This window comes from Lemur catta, chromosome 1 (genome assembly GCF_020740605.2).
Source record: "Lemur catta isolate mLemCat1 chromosome 1, mLemCat1.pri, whole genome shotgun sequence".
NCBI classification, from domain to species: Eukaryota; Metazoa; Chordata; class Mammalia; order Primates; family Lemuridae; genus Lemur; species Lemur catta.
In genome coordinates, this window is record NC_059128.1 from 244,649,718 (window position 1) to 244,671,112 (window position 21,395).

General features: G+C 34.0%; 1 protein-coding gene and 1 long non-coding RNA gene across 2 annotated transcripts in view; one reads left to right on the plus strand and one right to left on the minus strand.

The window, feature by feature from the left end:
* The window catches only part of LOC123642497, a 30,726-nt gene extending 20,343 nt beyond the window's left edge, over positions 1-10,383 (plus strand). Inside the window, exon 3 of the long non-coding RNA XR_006736472.1 lies at positions 10,364-10,383. This is a non-coding gene — a long non-coding RNA (uncharacterized LOC123642497). The remainder of the gene's footprint in view (positions 1-10,363) is intronic.
* The window catches only part of EPHA6 (EPH receptor A6), an 836,036-nt gene that overhangs the window by 736,151 nt on the left and 78,490 nt on the right, over positions 1-21,395 (minus strand). The window lies entirely within an intron of this gene.

Sequence of the window (21,395 nt, forward strand, 5' to 3'; positions counted from 1 at the left end):
TAATCTGCTTATGTAATTTTGCTAAAATGAAATTTGATTATTTTTACCTCACAATTTTCTCTTAATCTAACAAAAGAACATAGATCATTTTCTTTAACACACTTTTAATTTCTGTTTCAGTAATAGAGTGTGGAAAAAATCAAATTGGATAACTTTAGATTATGATAAATCTTCACATTTCCCTGGCAAAAAAATAAATAAATAAAAGAAGATTCTCTCAACTTTCTTTTCTTTCTGATTAATGCCTTATTTCTTTTGATAGGAGTTTCTCTTCTAAACTCTACCACATGGTCATTTAGTTCCACTAAAGATCATGAAGTAGTGTGCTAATACACTGCATGAAATTTAACTAAGCTGGGTTCTCTGGGGCTCCTGTTCCCTACTAAGCACAAAGCATAACTTTAAGAGCTAAAATTAATTTTGTCTTCTTGAAAACCAAAATTCTAAATAGACTTCCATTTGAATGTAGGTACTTTATAAGTACACTTGTTGGTGTTATTCATAAATGGAATGACATTTTTTAAAACCAGAATAATTACTAATCATTGTCTAAAATCATATTCATTTTCTACCTACAAAAATTTATTTTTTACATGAGGTAACATTTCCTAAATAGAGAAGAACCTACTTATCATTGATCAAGAAAATTAAGTAGATCTTTAAGAACAGAAAAAAGATAGTTATGTCCAATTCATTTATCTTCTGATAGTGTTTTATCTTTGTTAACAAATTACAAATAGCAATTCTGTAATTATACTTTAAAAGAAACTCTGCTTATTCAATTCTTTCTCTCCTGGCATAAAAAATCATTTGAGGCTGGGCATGGTAGCTCATGCCTGTAATCCTAGCACTCTGGAAGGCTGAGGTGAGAGGATCACTTGAGGTCAGGAGTTTGAGGTTGCAGTGAGCTATGATGATGCCACTGCACAATATCCAGGGTGACAGAGAGAGATTCTGTCTCAAAAAAAAAAAAAAAATCATTTGAAAGTTGACATGTAACTATAGTATAGGGGATCCATAAAAAATAAAAACTTTTTTAAAACAGTTGCAATAAGAGGAAGAAATACATATAATTAGCTGCATATTTGATATTGTTAATTATGTCTCCATTAAACACCTTGCTTGAGATATGGCCATTAATTTTTAAAACATTCATTATTCACACACAACATCACTTATTTTCCTCAGTTTCTACTACAATACTTGGCACACGTAGGCCCTTAATAAACATTTATTAAATGCATTCAGGGAGAAAAGAATGAGAACGAGGTTAAAATTGATAGTGATTTTTGAAAATTTTTAGCTAAATTATTAGTTAATTTTGAAAACTGTCTTATCTGTGATACTTAGATCCCTGTAAATTATTTATTCATTACATACTTATTGAGCAGCTACTATATGAAAGGCACTGAGACAGACACTGAAGGTACAGCAATAAACCAGACAGTTTGACCTTACTATTTTGGATATTATGATGCAGGAGGAAGAATAAGATATTGAGCATCTACTCTCATAATTTATTGTTTCATTATAATTATATCATGCATTCTGAAGGCAAAGTAAAAACTGCAAGGTGAGCATAAATAAGGCAGATATGACCAGGTTTGGGAAGTTAGAGAATTGCCTCCTGAAAAAAATTTTAAAGTGAATAATATATGGTAAGATGGAGCAGGGACTGAAGCCACAGTGATCTTTCTTAAATATGAATTAGATTATGTCACTCCCTAAGAACAAAATTCAATTCTTTACTGGAACATATGCAAGGCTTTTCAAAACTCCTCTCTAATTGCACTTTACACTGCTTATCCTTCCCTCAAAAATCAAGCTACTAGCATATTAATGTTTCTTTTCTTTAAGACACTGTGCTTTCTCTCTTGCTTAAGAACTCATGAATATGTCTACAAAAACCTTTGTCTTTTCAATTTTTGCCTAACTAAATCACCCACATCCTTCAGATCTCCAATTAGATGCTGCTTCTCTAAAGGACGTCTTCTCAACTTCTGTGGTTGGGATAGGTACCTCCTCTGTTATTTCATAGTTCCAGTATTTTTCATATCACTTCATTTATCTCACAATACTGGAAATTTCTGTTTACTCTTCTATATCTCCTGCTAGGGTATAAATTTCATGATGGCATGTCTATTAGTTTTACTATTGATTGGTACATGTTTCCTGACATACTCAAAATGTTCATCCTATTTTATTCACTTCAACATGACAGCACTCTCTATTGGGGCAACCAAATTTTAGACCGTACTTACAGCATTACGACAGGGTTATATCATATATATTTAACGACTGACTGAATGGGGTTAGAAATAAAGATCTTAAAAAAGAGAGAGAAGATTGATGTATCTGACAGGAGTGGTAAAGATAAAACAAACAGAAACTCTTGAGAGGTGAATCATATTTTTTTCTTTTTAAGCATATTTCATTTATTTATGCTCCATCTTTATCCAAAATTGAATTTAAGATGGCTACATTCCGTTTCAGATTTTTTATGTCTTCTAGTTCTTAGGCATCTAAATGAGGCATCCTATATTCAATAGAGAAAAGGTAATAAAGGGTGACAAAAATGATTTTAGAAAAATAATATAAAAATGTATAAAGAGCATTTACATATATACATTAAAATAGGTAGATTAAAATACTTTTTAAAGTTTTTATAAAATGTTCCAGCATTATTAGCAAACTTATTCAAATTACACATAGAGCCAGCCATTACCAGGTTATAATATATAGCCTAGTAAATGACAAAGTATCATCAATTTTATTTTTAATTTTCCAGTGTTTATTAAAAATATTTAAAAGGTATCAAAAGTTATAAGTAATAATATGGGAAAGACAAGAGTTTGCCCAAAACCGTGTTTGAACAAATGTCAAACTTTGATTTTATTAATTTCATATTTTTTACTTTGAAAAAATAAATTTTTACAAATATCACTAAAGGTCATATCCCTTGCTCTATTCCATGGATATGCTCAAAGCTAACTGCTATTTTAAAGTTGGTTGCACTTTTTATATTTTACTATATATATCTATATTTTTTCTATTAAGATACGTGTTCTTAAGAAGTTAAAGCCTTCTACATTAAAAAAATATTATTCCATTAAAATTAGATTATCTTGAAAAAGATTAAGTTGGGGCATCAGTGTTTCTGAATACAAAATAATAATTTGAATGACTAGAAATAGCATTGACTTTCTGACCTATAATCATAAAATATGTGTTTTCAATAAAATATCTAACTCATTTCTGATAATTTTTATGTTTATAATATATACTCATTAGATTTTAATAGAAAACTTGTAAAACTGTAGCTAAATAAACATTTCCAACTATATGTGTTGAATGTTTATAAAGCTAATATTTTAATATAATAGCCAGCAACATTTTGCACTAAATCCAGCTTAATTTTCATATAAAAGTCAAAATGTTACCAACATATTTTAAGCAAATATAAAGTAAAACAATTCATAAGGCATTCAGAGGCATAAAATATCATAAATGTAATAAAAATATTATTTAAGAGCAAAACAATGGCATAGTGGTGTATGCCTGCAGTCCTAGCTGTTCAGGAGGCCAAAGCAGGAGGATACACTGAGGGTGTTCAAGGCTCCAGTGAGCTATGATCGTGCCACTGCACTTTAGCCTGTGTGACAGGATAAGACCCTATCTCTAAATAAACAAATACATTTTTAAAAAGAGCAAAACAATGTTCTTTCAGTTGGCAATAATTATTGTGGTCTAACTATGGGCCAGAAATTCTACATTCAGACAGACTCTATATGAAACTCAAGCTGGATTTAGGGGGAAAATGTTGATGAGTATTATATTAAACAAGATAGACTTCATGGAGCTTACACTGTTACGGGAAAATCAACAATTAACTAGTGCCAGCAAGAAAAGAATGGAGGATAAGGGGATAGAGAATGATGAATTGGGAAAATCATTTTAGGCTTGGTAAAGCCTTTTCCAAGAACCTGACATTTAAGCGAAGGGTTGAAAGATGTGAAAAGACATCACGTGAAGACCTTAGCAAGGAACATCTCAGACAGAGAAGAGAACAAGTTTAAAGGCAAGTTCAAGGAATAGAAAGAAACCCAGCACGGTTGGAGCAGAGGGAAGAGCAGAGTCACAGGTGATGAAGCTACAGAGGTAGACTGGGCCTGGTCACTACCAGGACAATAGTACCTCCTTTGGATTTTGATCTAACAGTTGAGGAAAGCTATTGCAGCTGTTGAGCAAAACAGTGATATGATCTAATTTTAAAGGATCACTTGGTTACTGTGAGGATTATAGGACAAGAAGTAGAAAGAAGAGAGACCAAATATCAGGCTATTGTGAGGCCAGGGCTAAGATAGTAGTGGTTAAAATATTAGGAAATGGTCAGATTAAAGCTATATTTTGATAGTAGAAAGGGATCAAGGCTGACTCTCAGGTTTATTGCCTGCACAATTAGGTGGATTATGTTGTTGTTTTTAAATGTATATAACAATAACACAGGGTCCTGTCTGGTCCTGTATAGCACTTGCATCAATAATTTCTATGAACATGCCAAGGGCACACCTAACACACTTATAAACAATGCAAAACTCAGAAATATTTTTAGCTCAGTATAAGAAAGATTTTAATGGCACTCATAGTTATCTACAGACAGACTGGGTACCCTCAGTAATTAACAAGCTAATGGAATTACCTAAGCATACATGGACTAGTCACACCACCAAATGGAAAGATGGAAGCTTAGATTACATCTAGGCCAACTCCCACATCGTATGATTGAAGAAATGTGTGCCCAGAGACACACAGAACCTTGTTCAAGGTCAAGCATAAATTCAGTAGTGGAGCCAACATTCATAACTCCCAACAAGAGTTGTGTATTAAAAAAGTTCAGGTGCTAGGCCAAATGTTCCAGTTATTCATATAATATAGCTTTTGAGTTAATCAGTTCACTGAGATTTATCATGTCTTTTGGCTTCATTCACTCATTTATATGTTAAGCACCTTCAACATAAAAGGCACTGTGCGCTTCTTCATAAGATGTAATATTGGAATATCTTCAAGTTATTCCATCTTTAGTTTCAAGGTTATAAATAAATATACACAGAAAGTAGAGTGTTATAAACAGTTGACTCATATCCTTTTGGAAAGAGGTAAAATATAAATAAATTCAGTAAGTGAAACCACAGATACATACTCTTATTTTTATTACAAACGTGCATGCATTGTATAGTTGGTTTAAAATCTTATGGATGGATACTGTCATTCCCAAATGCCAGTAAGAAAAAAAATTAACAGAAAAGAATAAAAAATCAATCAACCTAGTATTGAAAGATTTTGTAAGCAAAACTGTAGATCCATTCATTATGTTCTATATATTTCATCAGGAGAGTGGGACAAGTGGTAAAAGTCACCTTTTATAAATGTCAATTTAGGGGGCCTACTTTTGTCCATTAGTATTTCCTTAATACTCAATTCCCTTCTCTTTCACTGTTTACCACTTCCTCCCAAATTCCAGAGATTCATTTATGTGGAAATCAGTGTTTTGCAAAGCTACATCTAATAATCTTATGCTCGCAAAACCTTGTATCCTTTCTCATACCTCCATTCCTCTGCATGTTCTGGTTTCTCCTCTCTATAGTGACCAAAATTCTACATTTCATTTCCAAACTCTACTCTTAACTTTCTAGAACAAAAAGTGATCTTGAAAACTCTTTGCCTCTTATTCCATGCTTGTCCTAAGCCACCTACTGTGGGATTCTGCTGCTGCTATGTAGTCTCATGGACCACAATGAGAAACATAGAAAATTAAGACAAATAAATTATGTGGCTAGAAATTGTGGGCAAAGGTGCAAAGACACAAAGGTGCAAAAGCACACAGCATGCCAAGATGTCTGAATTGAAATAGCTTTAATGAAATGAGTTCCCTTGTTGAAAGAGTGTTCAAGATGCTCAATGGGTAAATAAGTGAGACAAGAGGGTCTTGATGTATTGTGTTAGAACATGTTAGAGCATGAGGAATAGGGTTCTGAGAATAAAGAAACAGAACCAGGGAAGACAAAAGCCTGGGCTTAGGTAAAACTTACCAAAGATGTCTGACACTTGACTCACTTCACATACAGTGTTGGTCTCAGAACAGAGTGGAAATCTGAGACTGCAGGATCTGCAGAAAGACAAGTAAAAACAAAGAGAGAGACAGAGAGAGAGTAGGGAGAATGGAACTTATCTTTCTCCCACTTCTCTCTCTTGCAATATGCTTATCAATTTCTTGATAAAAGAATATGGATCATTCAGTTTTTCAAAAAAGGAAAAGTAGGAAAAATTAATATTTTTTGTAAATTCACTTGGGTTTTCACTGATTTCTCAATATGATCTCAGTAGACCTATTGTATTCAGATTTAGTAAGATGTAAGACAATTTTTGGAGAAAAAGTTGTTTCCATAATTGTGAGCTTGGAAACACAAATCCTTATATATGAGTACACATGCACCAGTGCACATACACATTCCTACATTGTTTAGATATGTACTTACAAAGTTATTTCAATTAAATATCTTAAATTATAAGATTCTGCAATGTGTAGGTAATCTAATGATAAAATTCATAGCTCTGACAGCCTATGAGCTGTCAGAATATTTAAAATATTCACTTATGGTAAACTAACACCAACTTCTCTTCTCTAGTATCTGTGGAGATCATCACTCTTGTCAATCCCTAAGATACTAATAAAAACCTGATGAAAATAATTATTAGACCTTGTAAGTTTCAAGCTTTTTCTACAAGTTACAAATTTTTCTACAAGTGACAAAACAGCTGAGATATTTTAGTGCAGGTACATTTACCATTCTAGAATCCAGTGCTACAAAATTATTAAATGCTTAGTTTTGTTTAGATAACCTTGATAATCTTTAACTTAATTTTATACTTATTTCCTTTGCAGAAAGATATAATAATATCCCATATGATTTTTTAAACCTGTATTTCTACACATAATTGGATGAATTCAGGATGCTGGCTGACTAAGCCAAGTGCCATGGAGTGAGAAACTGCATGCTTAGCCTAATAATTCTGAACATTAAAATTATAAGCAAAAAAAAGTAAAACAAAGGAAGAACATTTTATATTCTATTTAAAATAATTTTTGAAGAATTTTAAAACAAAATATTGCTATGACATAAGACTATATTTCATAGAAGAGGAAAGATCTTAAGAACTTGGAGTTCTTCATAGACCCAAGTCACACACAAAATATCTATAATTTAGTGAAACTCTATTTGCAGTATCATAAATATGTTCACTGAAGAATGTACTTTGAATTCTAAAGCCATTTTTCATTGAAATTTTAAATAACTAGGCAATTAACATCTTAAAGCACATGTCACATGTACTTTTCGCCTTCCCTTAGCAAGATTCTCATAAAGAGTAATGCCTGGAAAGAATATATGACTAATATTTTTGGTTTTATGCTTTCTGGAATGTATTTGCTTTATAATATATACAATGGCAATCAGCATGAACAAGGACACTAATTCAAGGTCCTTTATCAGTGTTGTCTGTTTATAATTTTAATTTGACCAGTAAAACATAGTTTTAACTTCTTTGAAAGCTAATTTTTTTTAAAACATTTTCAAATTTCATTTTTAATAATTATGGTTAAATAATAGCTATATATGTTTTTAGCTAATTTTCTTATGTGCCAGAAGCTTCATGCATATCACCATACCATCCTGTACATCAAATTTAGAAGTATTGTCATCACTAGAATTCTGACAATCTACAAATATCTGCTATATCTTCTGAACAGTGTTTTTCAAAGAGTGGTCCACAGAATATCTGAATCAAATAGGCTAATTGTTACTAATGCAATACATTGAAATTCTCTTTGAAAATTCAAATTTCAATCTATTTTTAATCTATGTCTTTAGATGACTTATCTTAACCATGCTTAAGTTTTAATGTACTCATAAGCCACAGTACTTGCTCCATTTGACTCAAATAGTCAATGCCTGTGATGAGGGATCAGTGTAGATTTGGTTTCCTATGGCATATGTATCATCATACACACCAATTCTTCTGACTTTACATTTGGCGTAAATCTCCCAATTTGCTAGAGAAACTTGTTCTTATCTGGCTATAATCTGAATTTACTTCAAGTTATATACTTGTATATGCAAAGTGAGTTGAAAGCTATTTGTTCTAAAATGTATGTACTACAAATATGTATCCAAATGGCCACAGGGCAGTTTTTCACTTTTTATAAATTATATTTAAGACTATGTACTTTGGTGATAAAACTAAACTGTATCATTTGTTTATCTTTGAAAAATCAAACTGTAAAGAGCTCTCTCACCGAAAAAAAAAAAACTCTTCAAATTTCTTTCCTCACCAAGAAATTATAACATGCCATTAGAAATTATTTTAATTTACATAAATTTACTGTAAGAAAGACAATCTGATACTAAAATAAATTAACTTTAACAAAATGAACCTCAATAAAATATTTATTACAAAGCATCTTCCTAACTATTTCCTTGTAAGAAAGGTTATTAAAATACTAAGAAGTTATGATGATAAGTTTTTGGGAAAAAACTTAATGGATATTTTGAAAACATTAAAACTATTCAATTGTCCCATAAAAATAACAATACTTCCAATATTTAAATCAGCATCAACTATCCCATATCTCATTTTATTTATAATAAAAATTACACATTTTAAGAGTGATTTTCCAAGAAAAAATAACTTATCAACACTGATCTGTAAGCTAAAACACCCATCATAAATTCAGATTAGTTCCCAGAGCAGGCGACTGGCACCTCTTTGTCCTCAACCACGCCACTTTTGCCCTCGCTCCCTCTGCTCCAGCCATGCTGACTACTGTCTTTTTCCCCAACTTGCCAATCATCCAGCTAGAAGGGCTTTGCACTAGGTGACACCTCTGCTAAGAACACTCTTCCACAGATATCCAGATAGGTAGCTCACCATCCATTTTCTTTACAGTTTTCCTCAAACATTACTTTATCAATGAGATCTCCCCAACTCCAGTGCCATTTCACTATCAGCCACTCTTATCTCACTACCTTATTTATTTATTTATCTTTAGTCCTTATCATAACACTATTTTACAATAATTCACACATGTAATTATTTTCTTTCTCTCTCTGCTAAAATGTGAGCACCATGAAGGCAGAAGCTTTCTCTGTTCTGTTCACTTTTGAGTCCCCAAGGCTTAAATATATATTTGGCACATCATAGATGCTCAATATATGCTTGCTGAATAAATGAATACAATTAGTAGCTGGAATTTTGCAGAATCCAAAGCTACCTGACTCCCTGTTAAATCCTGTCAATAAGAGACACTGGTGGGAAATTAAAAGCAGGAGGAGAAAAGGCATTTTTTTCCCTCCTCTTCTGCAAGGCTAGCACAGCAGCCTCGGCAGCGAGTGCTCGCTGGCTCTGGCTCGGGCAGCAGCAACTGAGACGTGGACTCCCAGCAATAGCCTAGATGAGTCTAGCAGCTTCAGTCTTGCTGAAAAATGGAGCATCAGTAGTTTCAATAGCAGAAGTAACCGAGGCAGCACTCAGTCATAGAGTTCTGGGTGACAACTTTCCTTTTGCCTCTTCTAGCCCTAGGGGTAATAGTAGTTTCCTGCAGTAACTAATCTTTATGTATTAATATATTCACTTCCCCTTTTACTCCTCCATCCTTCTAGTACTTTGGAATAAATTTCATGTTTTAAATTCCCTCTCTTTGAATTAACTAGGGAGGTTTTTGTTGTCTTGGCTACTTAAAACTGGTAGACTGCTTTAAAAATAACTTTTGGCCAAATATCTACTCCACAGCAAGTGTGCTCACTCTTCACAAGGCAGCAATGACGTTAAAGAATGCTAAGCAGTCTCCACCACCCTAGTATAATACTTTCCATAGCCTTGTCACACCTTTATACTGTCTTTCTAATTTGTAATATGCTGACATATTAAATTAGCAGTAAATTTTGTGACACTGGCATAATTATCCTCACCTTCTGATATCTTTAAGTCCCTACACTGTATTTGAAATACAATAATTAAAAAATATTTTTCAGGACAATGTTTAATTTTTCTTTTAGTTTTACATATCCCACATATTTAGTACCTGTTTGGCAGAATAGATACATTCATGCACATCAATCATATACAAATAGTTTCTAATACTACCATTTCTATGACTTGTTAAAAAATGATTAGTGGTGACCTGAAAAGTCTTAAAAACCATAACTACACTTTCAGGATCTCACTAAGAAAATGAAACCGGGATCTTCCTTGTTTTCCTCGGCAATAAGAATTTTGTAACACACCCTTCTCTCATTTTTTACCTAAGGACCAAGACATCATTTTCATCCATTCGGCAACACAGAAGACTTGTTCCTTCATTGTGAGTATGTTATAAGTCATGTGGTTTTATTCTTATTCTACCTCTTATGACAACCAAGATTTTAATGATTATATCCTTTTTTAGAGGTTGAAACATTTTCCTTATTTATCATAAAACCATAAGAATGAATGTAAATATCATCCACAATTCTATTACATTTTGAAAAATACAAACTAAAAAATAAGTGTCATCTTTCCCAGAGTCCCCTCAGTCCAATTCTGAATCCCCAAAGTAATAAGATTAACATGGTATAACCAATTAGAAGACACCAAATACTTTTCTATGATTGCATGTATATTGTGCATACATATATAGTGCCAATAATTTTTACAAGTATTTTACAAAAATAAGGTCATATTATACACAGTCCTAAAATACATTTTTTCAATTAGCCACATAGACATCATGGCTATCCTCCTGAGCCTACATATATAAATCTGCCCATTATTTTCCCTATTTTTGACAGCCAATATATGTTCTATTTCCTTATTAGTATGCTCAAATGGGTGGGCCTGCTGCTAGCCACATGTCTATCCTTGGATTAATTTAAGGTACTCATGGCAGAGAGTATCAGAATCTCCTGGCTGCTGGGAGTCCCATAAATTGACAAAAACTATTTAGGTCATTACATATGAAATGTCCAATTTCAAATCAAAACTGTGGTTTATTATATCTCAAACAAGAAGCAATGTAATTAATCAAAGTAAGTGCCTAAACTATCAATACAGTTTTGCCATCTTAACAGTAGCTTGTTTATGCCAGCAGCAAAGAAGCCTGGATAGCGCATGGCAATGAAATCCTGAAAGGCGTTTTCCAGAGCTTGTTGAGAATTGAATATTTTTCCTTGCAAGAAGTGGTCCAAAGCCTGGAAGAAATGGTAGTCAGTTGGTGCAAGGTCTGATAAATATGGTAGATGACAGAGAGTTTCCAAGTCCAGCTACTGTAGTTTGAGCAGCATTGTTTGTGCAACATGTGGTTCAGCATTGTCTTGCAAGAGGAGTAGTCTGTCTCTATTAACCAATCTCAGCTGCTTAATCATAAGCATTCTCATCATTTCATCCAATTGGTTGCAGTAGACATCCACTGTAATCGATTGACCAGGTTTCATGAAGTTGTAGTGGATAATACCAGCACTGGACCACCAAACAGACACTATTAGCTTTTATTGATAAATATTCTGTTTTGCACTGTATTTTGGCACTTCATCTTTATTCAACCATTGTGTCAAATGTTTGCAATTGTCAAAAATAATCCATTTTTCATCACATATCACAATACGGTATAGAAATGGTTCACCTTTATGACAGCAATGAAAGGCAAGTTGCAAGTTGATTTTTCTTCTGACGTTCATTTAATTTATGTGGAAGCCATCTAACCAGCTTCTTTACCTTGCAGATTTTTTTCAAATGGTCCAGTATTGTTGTAATAGTAACATCAAATCTTGCTGCTTATTCATGTATAGGTTGAGATGGATTTGCTTCCACTAGAGCTTTCAGCTCATCATTGTCCACCTTGGTCTCAGGGTGCCCACATGGCTCATTTTCAAGATAAAATCATGAGAATGGAACTTCTCAAACCATCAGTGTACTGTGCATTCATTAGCCACATCCTTCCCAAACAGTTGGTTATGCATTTATGTATGTTACTATAATCTTTTTTTTTTTTAATTTCAGAAAATCACAGGGGTACAAATGTCTTGGTGACATAAATTGCTTTTGTACTGTTTCAGTCGAAGTTATAAGTGTGTTCATCACCCAGTGTGCATTATACTCACTAGGTGTAAATTACCCATCCCTTCCTCCCTCCATCCTCCTACTTGATTTCTGATCGATGTTATTTCTATATGTGCACATAAGTGTTAATTAATTACTTCCAATTTAATGGTGAGTACATGTGATGTTTGTTTTCCCATTCTTGTGATACTTCAAAGAATGGTCTCCAGTTCCACACAGGTTAATACAAGAGGTATTAGTTCACCATTTTTTAATGGCTGAGTAATACTCCATGATATACATATACTATATTTTATTAATCCACTCATGTATTGATGGGCTCTTGGGTTGTTTCCACATCTTTCCAATTGTGAATTGTGATGCTATAAACATTCGAGTGCAGATGTCTTTTTTATAGAATGTCCTTTTTTCCCCCTTGGGTAAATACTCAGTAGTGGGATTAGTGGATCAAATGTTAGTTCTACTTTTAGTTCTTTGAAATATCTCCATACTCCTCTCCATAGAGGTTGTACTAGTTTGCAGTCCCATCAAGAGTGTATGAGTGCTCCTATCTCTTCACATCCACACCAGCATTTGTTGTTTTGGGATTTTTTGATTAAAAGCCATTCTCAGTGGAGTTAAGTGATATGTCATTGTGGTTTGTTGATATTTTGAGCTTTCTACGCTGCACTGGTTCAATAACGGAACTTATATATGAAAAGAACATGAATTTTTGACTTATCCATGATTTCACTAAAATTGCTCTTAACAAAAAGTTGGAAAGATAATCACAAGCTGAACCCCTGAGTTTGCAAGACGGACGGTGTACCTTCACAATAAAAATAAAACAAGAAGGTGAAATGTCAGAGATATTAACTGTCAAACTTAGTACTTAAGGAAATTGGACACTTCATATTTAATAATCTAGTATCTGGTATTACTAAAGGTCTTATTCTTCATGAGTTTCCATCTCTATTAACATATTGCCTCCATATTTCATAATTTATGCAACAGAAATGATATTAGTTCTTTCCACTCCCAGCCAAATATATAACTAGAATACTGATCACCATTTTTAATACAATAGTATTTCATCTTTTATTTCAAAATATAAGGGGGGTGCAAGTAGTTTTTTTTTTTTTTTCACATGCATAAACTGTATAATTCTGAAGTCAGGGCTTTTTGTAGTGCACCATCACCACAGTAGTGCACATTGTATCTGATAGATCACCACTTTCTATCTAGCCAGAAAATCAAGTTTATCTTCAACCTGTGGCCTGTTATGTTAATGCATTTTGGGTCAAAGATTCAGAATGAGGCAATCCATGGATATTTCAGTTATTTTCATTTTTTTCATGCAAACACTGTAGGTTTTGCATAATAGCTACAGGACTCAGTAATGATGCCATTAATCATTTGTTCTTTCAAATGTTTCCTCATGTCCTCCCTTTCATAACAAGCAATTCTTTGAAATCAGTCTTTGAAGGGCCATGACTGACGGAGATGAATAGGGTACTTAATCGCATTGGCACATGCCAGAACCCATTTCTGTGGCAAAAACACTCCAGGTAAAGTTTCTTATTCAGTAACACTCCATAGATAATAAAGAATTTCCAAAATCCAACATCTCTTTCCACTCTTGCTATCATAGCCAGTCTCTGTGCCTCAGAAGCACCTTCTGCTTCCTTTCCCATCTTCCAGTCAGCCCTCCATACCCACGGGTTTCAGAATATTTTCAGTAATATTCTGATGATTTTAAGTATCATTTAATTTCATTTGCAGTAATACAAACAACTGGGATTAAAAAAAAAGACATGAATGCAAGAATAATATTTAATTCATTACATGTGAATTTTAAATTAAACAGACAGTAGCTTTTACATTTTCCTCCAAATTACATATGTAGTTTTTCTCCTCTATGGGATTTTGCAAAACAGACAACAGCAATATTCATAGTCATCTCACTGCATTAATACCTTCCTCCTTGTTAGTTCAATGACTGTGAAACTTTAACTGGGACTGAGAGAAATTATATCTGATCATTACTTTTTTTCTTTGTTGAGGCACGTGAGAAATGCAATTATTTAAATTACCTACAAAAAGATCAGTAGATTGATAAATCTAGCAGGATTCAATGTCCTGTTTATATCAAGTACCCCTTGATGAGAATAAGTTTACTCAGAATGTCAGATGTTAACACTGAAGAAAGAGATGGACACTGAAGTACTGATTTCATATTAAATCAGCCTATGTATTCGATTGTCACATTGCTCTCCCTTAAAAGAGCATAAATTTTATATCATTATGAAAATTAATGATATATACTAGGTTGAATGGTGTTCCCCAAAATTTCAGGTTTCCCTACAATGAGTAAATATGGCCTATTTTGAAATAAAGTCTTTGCAGATATAATTATTAATATTAATATCATGATGAGGTAGGGTAAGCCCCTATTCCAATGACTGGTGTCCTTTTAAGAAGGCTGTGTGAAGACACAGACACACACAGAAGGAAGATGGATGTGTGAAAATGGGGGCAAAGAGATGCAGCTATACACCAAGGATCCCAAGGATTACGGAGAAATACGAGATGCTTGGAAGGCGCAAGGGAGGACCCTTTCCTAAGCCTTCAGAGGTGCCATGGTTTTGCCAATACCTTATTTCAGATGACTGGCCTCCAGAACTGTGCAGCAATAAATTCCTATTGTTTTAAGCCAACTAGTTTTTGGTCATTTGTCACAGCAGTTGTGGGAAACTAATACATAACATAGTATATATGAAGTATATAATTCCTGATTAGGTTATAGTTTTAACTAGTCATAATGGGTTACTGAAATTATCTACAGATTACATTTCTTACATGGGTACATACAGATTCATTGGCTGTACATTTAAGTAATTTGTGAATGGGAAAACACTGGGAATAAAAGAATCTTTCAAATTTTTGAGTGATAATTTTTATCCCAAATGAGATAAGTGGTAGTTGGAATAAGGAAATGAAAGCAGGAAATTATTGCTGAGCTCATAAAACTATCCTCATCTATTGTTTATGCTAAGACAGATTTCTTCTATTAGCTATGTCTTTCCCACCTCAATATAAAACTATTTATTATCCTTAGCATGGCTCCACATAAAAATATTTAAGTCACACTGCAAATATTCAAAATAATTATGTAGGCAGAGTTTATTACTTTAATATTTTTAAAATAGTTTGGATAATGAATACTAAAAGATAAAACATATATAAATGCTGTATTTCCTTGTTTCTAGACATTGTGCCACTTAAGTGTTAAAGTATGCACTATTAGATGCATCTAGTTCCAATAGATGTTTTCCTTCTTGAGCAATACTTACTTTAAAATAGATAACTGCAACAACATTGATTTCATAAAACCCAAGTAATGTAAAACATTACAAAATCAATATTTTCCTTTTTATTCATTTTTAGGTTTTAAAATCTTAAGGCTTTAGAGTTAAAAAATTATTCATTGAAGGATAAGATGTTTCACCTTGACACTAAATGGTAGCATTAGCTAGTTCACCAATGAGGACGAGTTCATTCCCTCATAGTACACTTTCCATAGGCAAAGGGAGAAATTACCAATTTCATATATCCTGAGATGCCAAGATATCCTGTGAAGATTTCTGTTACATCATTCTCATTGTCAATCAACATACTCGCAAATATTTATTAATTTTGGAAACCATTTGGAAAACATTTTACATAAAGTCACTGAATTGTTACTTTAATTTTAAATTACCAACCTACATCCTTTATTTTGCTGTTTTCTGTATATACATAGCTGCATTAGAGCTTCTGTTTATATTTGTTAACATCTGCTCAGGGACAAATGACACATTTAGTATTATACAGAAGGAACAAATTACAGAAGAGCATATATTGAGGACACTGGATACAGAGCATATTACTGAACAGAGTAAGTCTCTGAACAGAAGAGTTAGCCTAAGAATGATAATACATAAAGATACATTAATGACTGAATAATATCCTCTCTGTTTCCTAAGTGTAAACCCAAAGAGATAAAAGCAAAGGTTAGCTTGCCTTCTGCCTTTACCCAGTGTGGTCAGGTGCTAGCATTCACCAAGATCTACCTGAAAGTGAATAAGACAATGAGTAATAGCTGCCCTAAGAAGAAATTTGGTGTGCTAATAAACACAGCAAGATCACTACATGGCATCAAGAACCTTGATAAACTTTGTGTGTGTGTGTGTGTGTGTGTGTGTGTGTGTGTGTGTGTGTGTGTGTAACTAAAAATTGGTATAAAACTCACGAAATACAATAGGTAATTGGCAATGAATGCCAGTGGATGCTTGTACAAAAACTTTATCAACAGTGTATTGGCATTTGCAGAGACCTTAGCAGAGAATGACAATAAAATATAACTCTAAATATCATACTATTTTTATTACAATAAAACTGAACAATCTTTTCATAATCATTTTTTTCCTAAAGTGCTATAATGATATTTGAGAAAATAGCTATTTTAATTTTGTGGTAGTTTTTTAATTACTAAGGGCAGAATACTGTTCACACAATTTTAAAAAAGTATAATCTTGAATGCTTTTTTACAAATGGGTTCGTTTTAAAAATTTAAATAGATTGCACTGTTCAAACTAAAGAGCTAAATGAAAAATTTACAAAAATGAACAGGTATACAAAAGACCCTCTATTCAACAGGTAAGAGTCTTAATTTTTGTTATGCTTAATTTCCCAAAGCGATGTCATAATTCCTTGCTAAAACAAACATCAAATGTACTCACCATTAAATTGGAGCTAATTGATCAACACTTATGTGCACATATGGAAATAACATTCACTGGAAATCAAGCAGGTGGGAAGGGGAAGGAGGGAATGGGTAAATTCACACCTAACAGGTATAATGCACACTATCTGGAGCATAGATAGACTTTGAATCAAACAGTACAAAAGCAATTTATGTAACTAAAACATTTGCACTCCCATAATATTCTGAAATTAAAAAAAAAAACAGAAAGAGATAAAAATGTAAAACTCAAAAATCAAAATAGCATAGCAAGGATAAAAACAAAATAAGAACTTCTTAGAAGAAAAGTAACCCAAATGCAAGCAATGGGGAGACTTGATGTCGCAGGCCTACTGAAAGCAAGACCAAGGCTCCTGGCTGGGAGCTTTAACTCTTCCAGCAGGGCAAAGAACTAAAAATCATTCACGTGAGACCGACGACAGGGGCCAGTCTTACTACTTTTAGCTAGACTTTTTACTCCATTTCATTTTCTGCCTCAACACTTGAAAGTAACAATAAGCAAACATATGTACTGAGCAATCTACAGATTTAGTTTGGTAACAAGGAATAAAATATGCTGAATAAATTTAAGGTTAGAGAAGGGAGCAAATAAAATCAATAAATGAAACATAAAGTAAGCATGGATGAAAAATAATTTCCCAAGATAGTCTGAAAAGATTGGTAATTATATTTCAGATGTTAATAATATAAAACCTACTTTATAAAAATAAAAATGAAGGTGAGAGGGACAGAGTGAAATGAAGCAAAAAGGAGAGGATAGCAAAAAGAAGCAACCAGACATATTAGAAATTTATATATACAGTCATGCATCGCTTAACAATGGTGACACATTCTGAGAAATACATTGTTAAGTGATTTCATGGTTATGTGTACATCAGAGTGTACTCACAAACCTAGATGGTCTAGCCTGCTACACACCTAGGCTACATGGCATAGCCTATTGCTCCTAGGCTACAAAACGGTACAGCATGTTACTGTACTGAATCCTGCATGCAATTGTAACACAATGGTAAGTATTTGTATATCTAAACATATCTAAACATAGAAAAGGTACAGCCAAAATACAGTATAAAGATAAGAAATGATACACCTACAGAGGGCACTTACGATGAATGGAGCTTGCAGGACTGGAAGTTGCTCTGGGTGAGTTAGTGAGTGAGTTGTGGGTGAATGTGAAGGCCTAGGATATTACCCTACACTACTGTAGACTTTATAAACACTGTACACTTAGGCTACACTCAATTTATAAAATAATTTTTTGTCTTTAATAATAAATTAATCTTAACTTACTGTAACTTTTTTACTTTATAAACTTTTTAATTTTTTTAAATTTTTGATTCTTGTAATAACACAGCTTGAAACACAAACACATGGCATAGATACAAAAATATTTTCTTTCCTCGTATCCTTATTTTATTAATATAATCTTCTTCTATTTTTATTTTTTTTAATTTTTGTTAAAAATTAAGAAACAAGGCCAGCACAGGGTCAGGTTCATCAATATCACTGTCTTTCAGTCTACATCTTGTGCTACTGGAAGGTCTTCAGGAACAAAAACACGTATAGGGCTGTAATCTCCTACAGTAACAATGCCTTCTTCTGGAATACTTTCTTGAGGACCTGCCTGAGGCTTCTCTTGAGAAAGTTGGAAGAAGACGCTCAAGTGGCAAACAACTTTAACCTAGGTGTGGATGAGGATGCTTCAAGGAGCTCCTAGGGGTGGTTCCTGAGGAATTGACTAATAAGGAGTTATTGGAACTGGAACAGGAATGCATAGCTGAATAAGAGGCAAGAAGAAAAGAAACTGAAGGAGAAGAAAAGGAACTCCCAGTGAAATTCACATGGAAGAGTTTGGCAGGAGCTTTTGCCTTGTTGATTTTTGCCTCATCCTTGGCAGATCCTTTGAAATCATGGGCAAATCACTTGAGGGTCTTCCAGATGCCATCCGTACACTCCTTGGTGACATCACCTCAGGCCCACACAGGGTTTCTGACACAGTCACAGATGTTGTAATCCTTCCAGAATTGCATCAGTGTCTTCTCAGTGTCTTCCTCAGTTGCAGCAATAGCCTAGGAAAAGGTCCTCTTAAGGTAATAGGCTGGAAAACTGCTATCACTCTTTGATCCATTGGGTTGGATCAAAGAGGTGGTATGTGAGGGGAGAAACACCCCATTGATACTGGGATGAGGATCACCACCCATAAAAGGAGGATGTGTGGGAACAGTATCAACAATAAGGGAAATCTTAAAAGGTATTTTACTCTCCAAACAGTACTTCTCCATTTCACTGACATGACAATTAGGAGGGCATCTTGGGAGAGGAGCTGAGTCACCCATGACTTCTTATTGCTCCTGTAGTACACTGGCAGTGTGTGCTTATTATGCTTGAAGACCCTGTGCCAGGTCACAAACGAATTCAATTTGTAGCCTGCAAGACTGCCCCAAGCAAGGCTGTTATTCTGTCCTTAAAAGCCTTGAAACCTGGCATTGACTTGGCCTCATTATGGATGAAAATCCTTTCAGGCATCTGTTTCCAGAAGAGGGAGGTTTCATCCATATTGAAGGTTTGCTCTGGCAAGTAATTTTCTTCCACAATCTGCTTATCTATAGCTTCCAAAAATTCTTCAGCTGCCTTCACATCAGTGCTCACAGACTCACCACTAACTTTCACATTATGAGATGAATAATGATTCTTGAATCATTTAAACCACCCAGAGCTAGTCGTAAATTCAACATTGTAGTAGGATCCAGCCTTTTCTTTGAACATCACATATAAACTTTCTGCTTTGGTCGTGACTGTCATGGTGCTGAGAGGGATACACTGCTGTGTCTGGTCTTCAATCCAGGTCATTAGAAGTTTCTTTAATGTCTAATCTAAGCCTTTCTGAAATTTTTGTTAGTCTCATTGCCTTCAATGAAACAGATCCTTTATTATCTTCTGCCACTTTGTTCTTGTTCTCCAAGATCATGGCTATGGTGGAATGGGACATGCCTGGCTGATGACCCATAACTATTACTGCTTTTCGACATTTCTAGTCCTTAATTGCTTTTAATTTTGTTTCTGGGTCAATGATTCCATATGGTCTCTGACTGACAATACTAGCCATGGACATTTTATGCTTAGGGGCCATGATGACTGAAACCGTACAAAATCATATCAACACAAGAGAAAATAATGGAATCAAAAGGTGCCATAAACATGAAATGCATGGGGCTACTGCAGGCATAACATGGCATATTGTTTGATTGTAAACTTTTTTAAAAAATAAGGAGTACACTCTCAAATAATGATTAAAAGTATAGTATAATAAATATATAAACCAGCAATATAGTCATTTATTACCATTATCAAGTATTATGTACTGTATATTTATATTTGCTACACTTTTTATATGACTAGCAGGTTTGTTCATACCACCACAAACATGTGAGTAATACATGACACTATGACATTATGATGGTTACAAAGTCACTAGGTGATAGGAATTTCAGCTTCATTTTAATTTTATGGGACCAGCATCACATATGTGGTCCAACATAACTGAAACAATGTAATATGGCATGTGATGGTGTATGTGTGTGTGTATACACACACACATGCCACATAAATATATAAATGTAATACGTAAAAATTATAGACTCTATAGCACATGCATATTGCTTGAAATAAAATCAGGCCATGCTAAACACTAGACTGGACAAAAAGTGATTAATAAATTGGAATAGGCCGGCCGCGGTGGCTCATGCCTGTAATCCTAGCACTCTGGGAGGCCGAGGTGGAAGGACTGCATGAGGCCAAGAGTTCAAGACCAGCCTGAGCAAGAGAGAGACCCTGTCTGTACAAAAAAATAGAAAACTTAGCCAGGTGTGTGCACCTGTAGTCCCAGCTACTTGGGAGGCTGAGGAAGGAAGATCCCTTGAGCCCAGGAGTTTGAGGTTACAGTGAGCGCTGATGACTCCACTGCACTCTACCCAGGGCAACAGAGTGAGACTCTGTCTCAAAAAAAAAAAAAAAAAAGAAAGGAAAAAGAAATAAATTGGAATATAGATTAAAATATATTATGTAATTTATCCTGATTTACCTACAAGGAAAGAAAGAATTAAAAATTACCAAAAACCTGTTAATAAATACAGAGAATAGATTGAAAGTTTTCAACATTTATCTCATGGAGCAGTAAGACAATGGAATACATGGAAGGATAATATTTATGAATTTTCTTGAAGAGAAAAAAACAACCAAGAAAACTACATGAATTCTAAAATTAAAAGAAGATTCTGAGATTTGAGCAGCTGTTACCAGACAATAATGCTTGCCAATTATTGTAGGAATTTCCCTCCATATCTGACCCCCAATTATGTCAGTGTCAAGTCACATGGTCAATGCACAATAAGAAGTGATGTTTCACCTTAGGGCCAAGGCATAGGGGTATGTGTGTGCATCCTATGTGTGTCATCTGTCTATA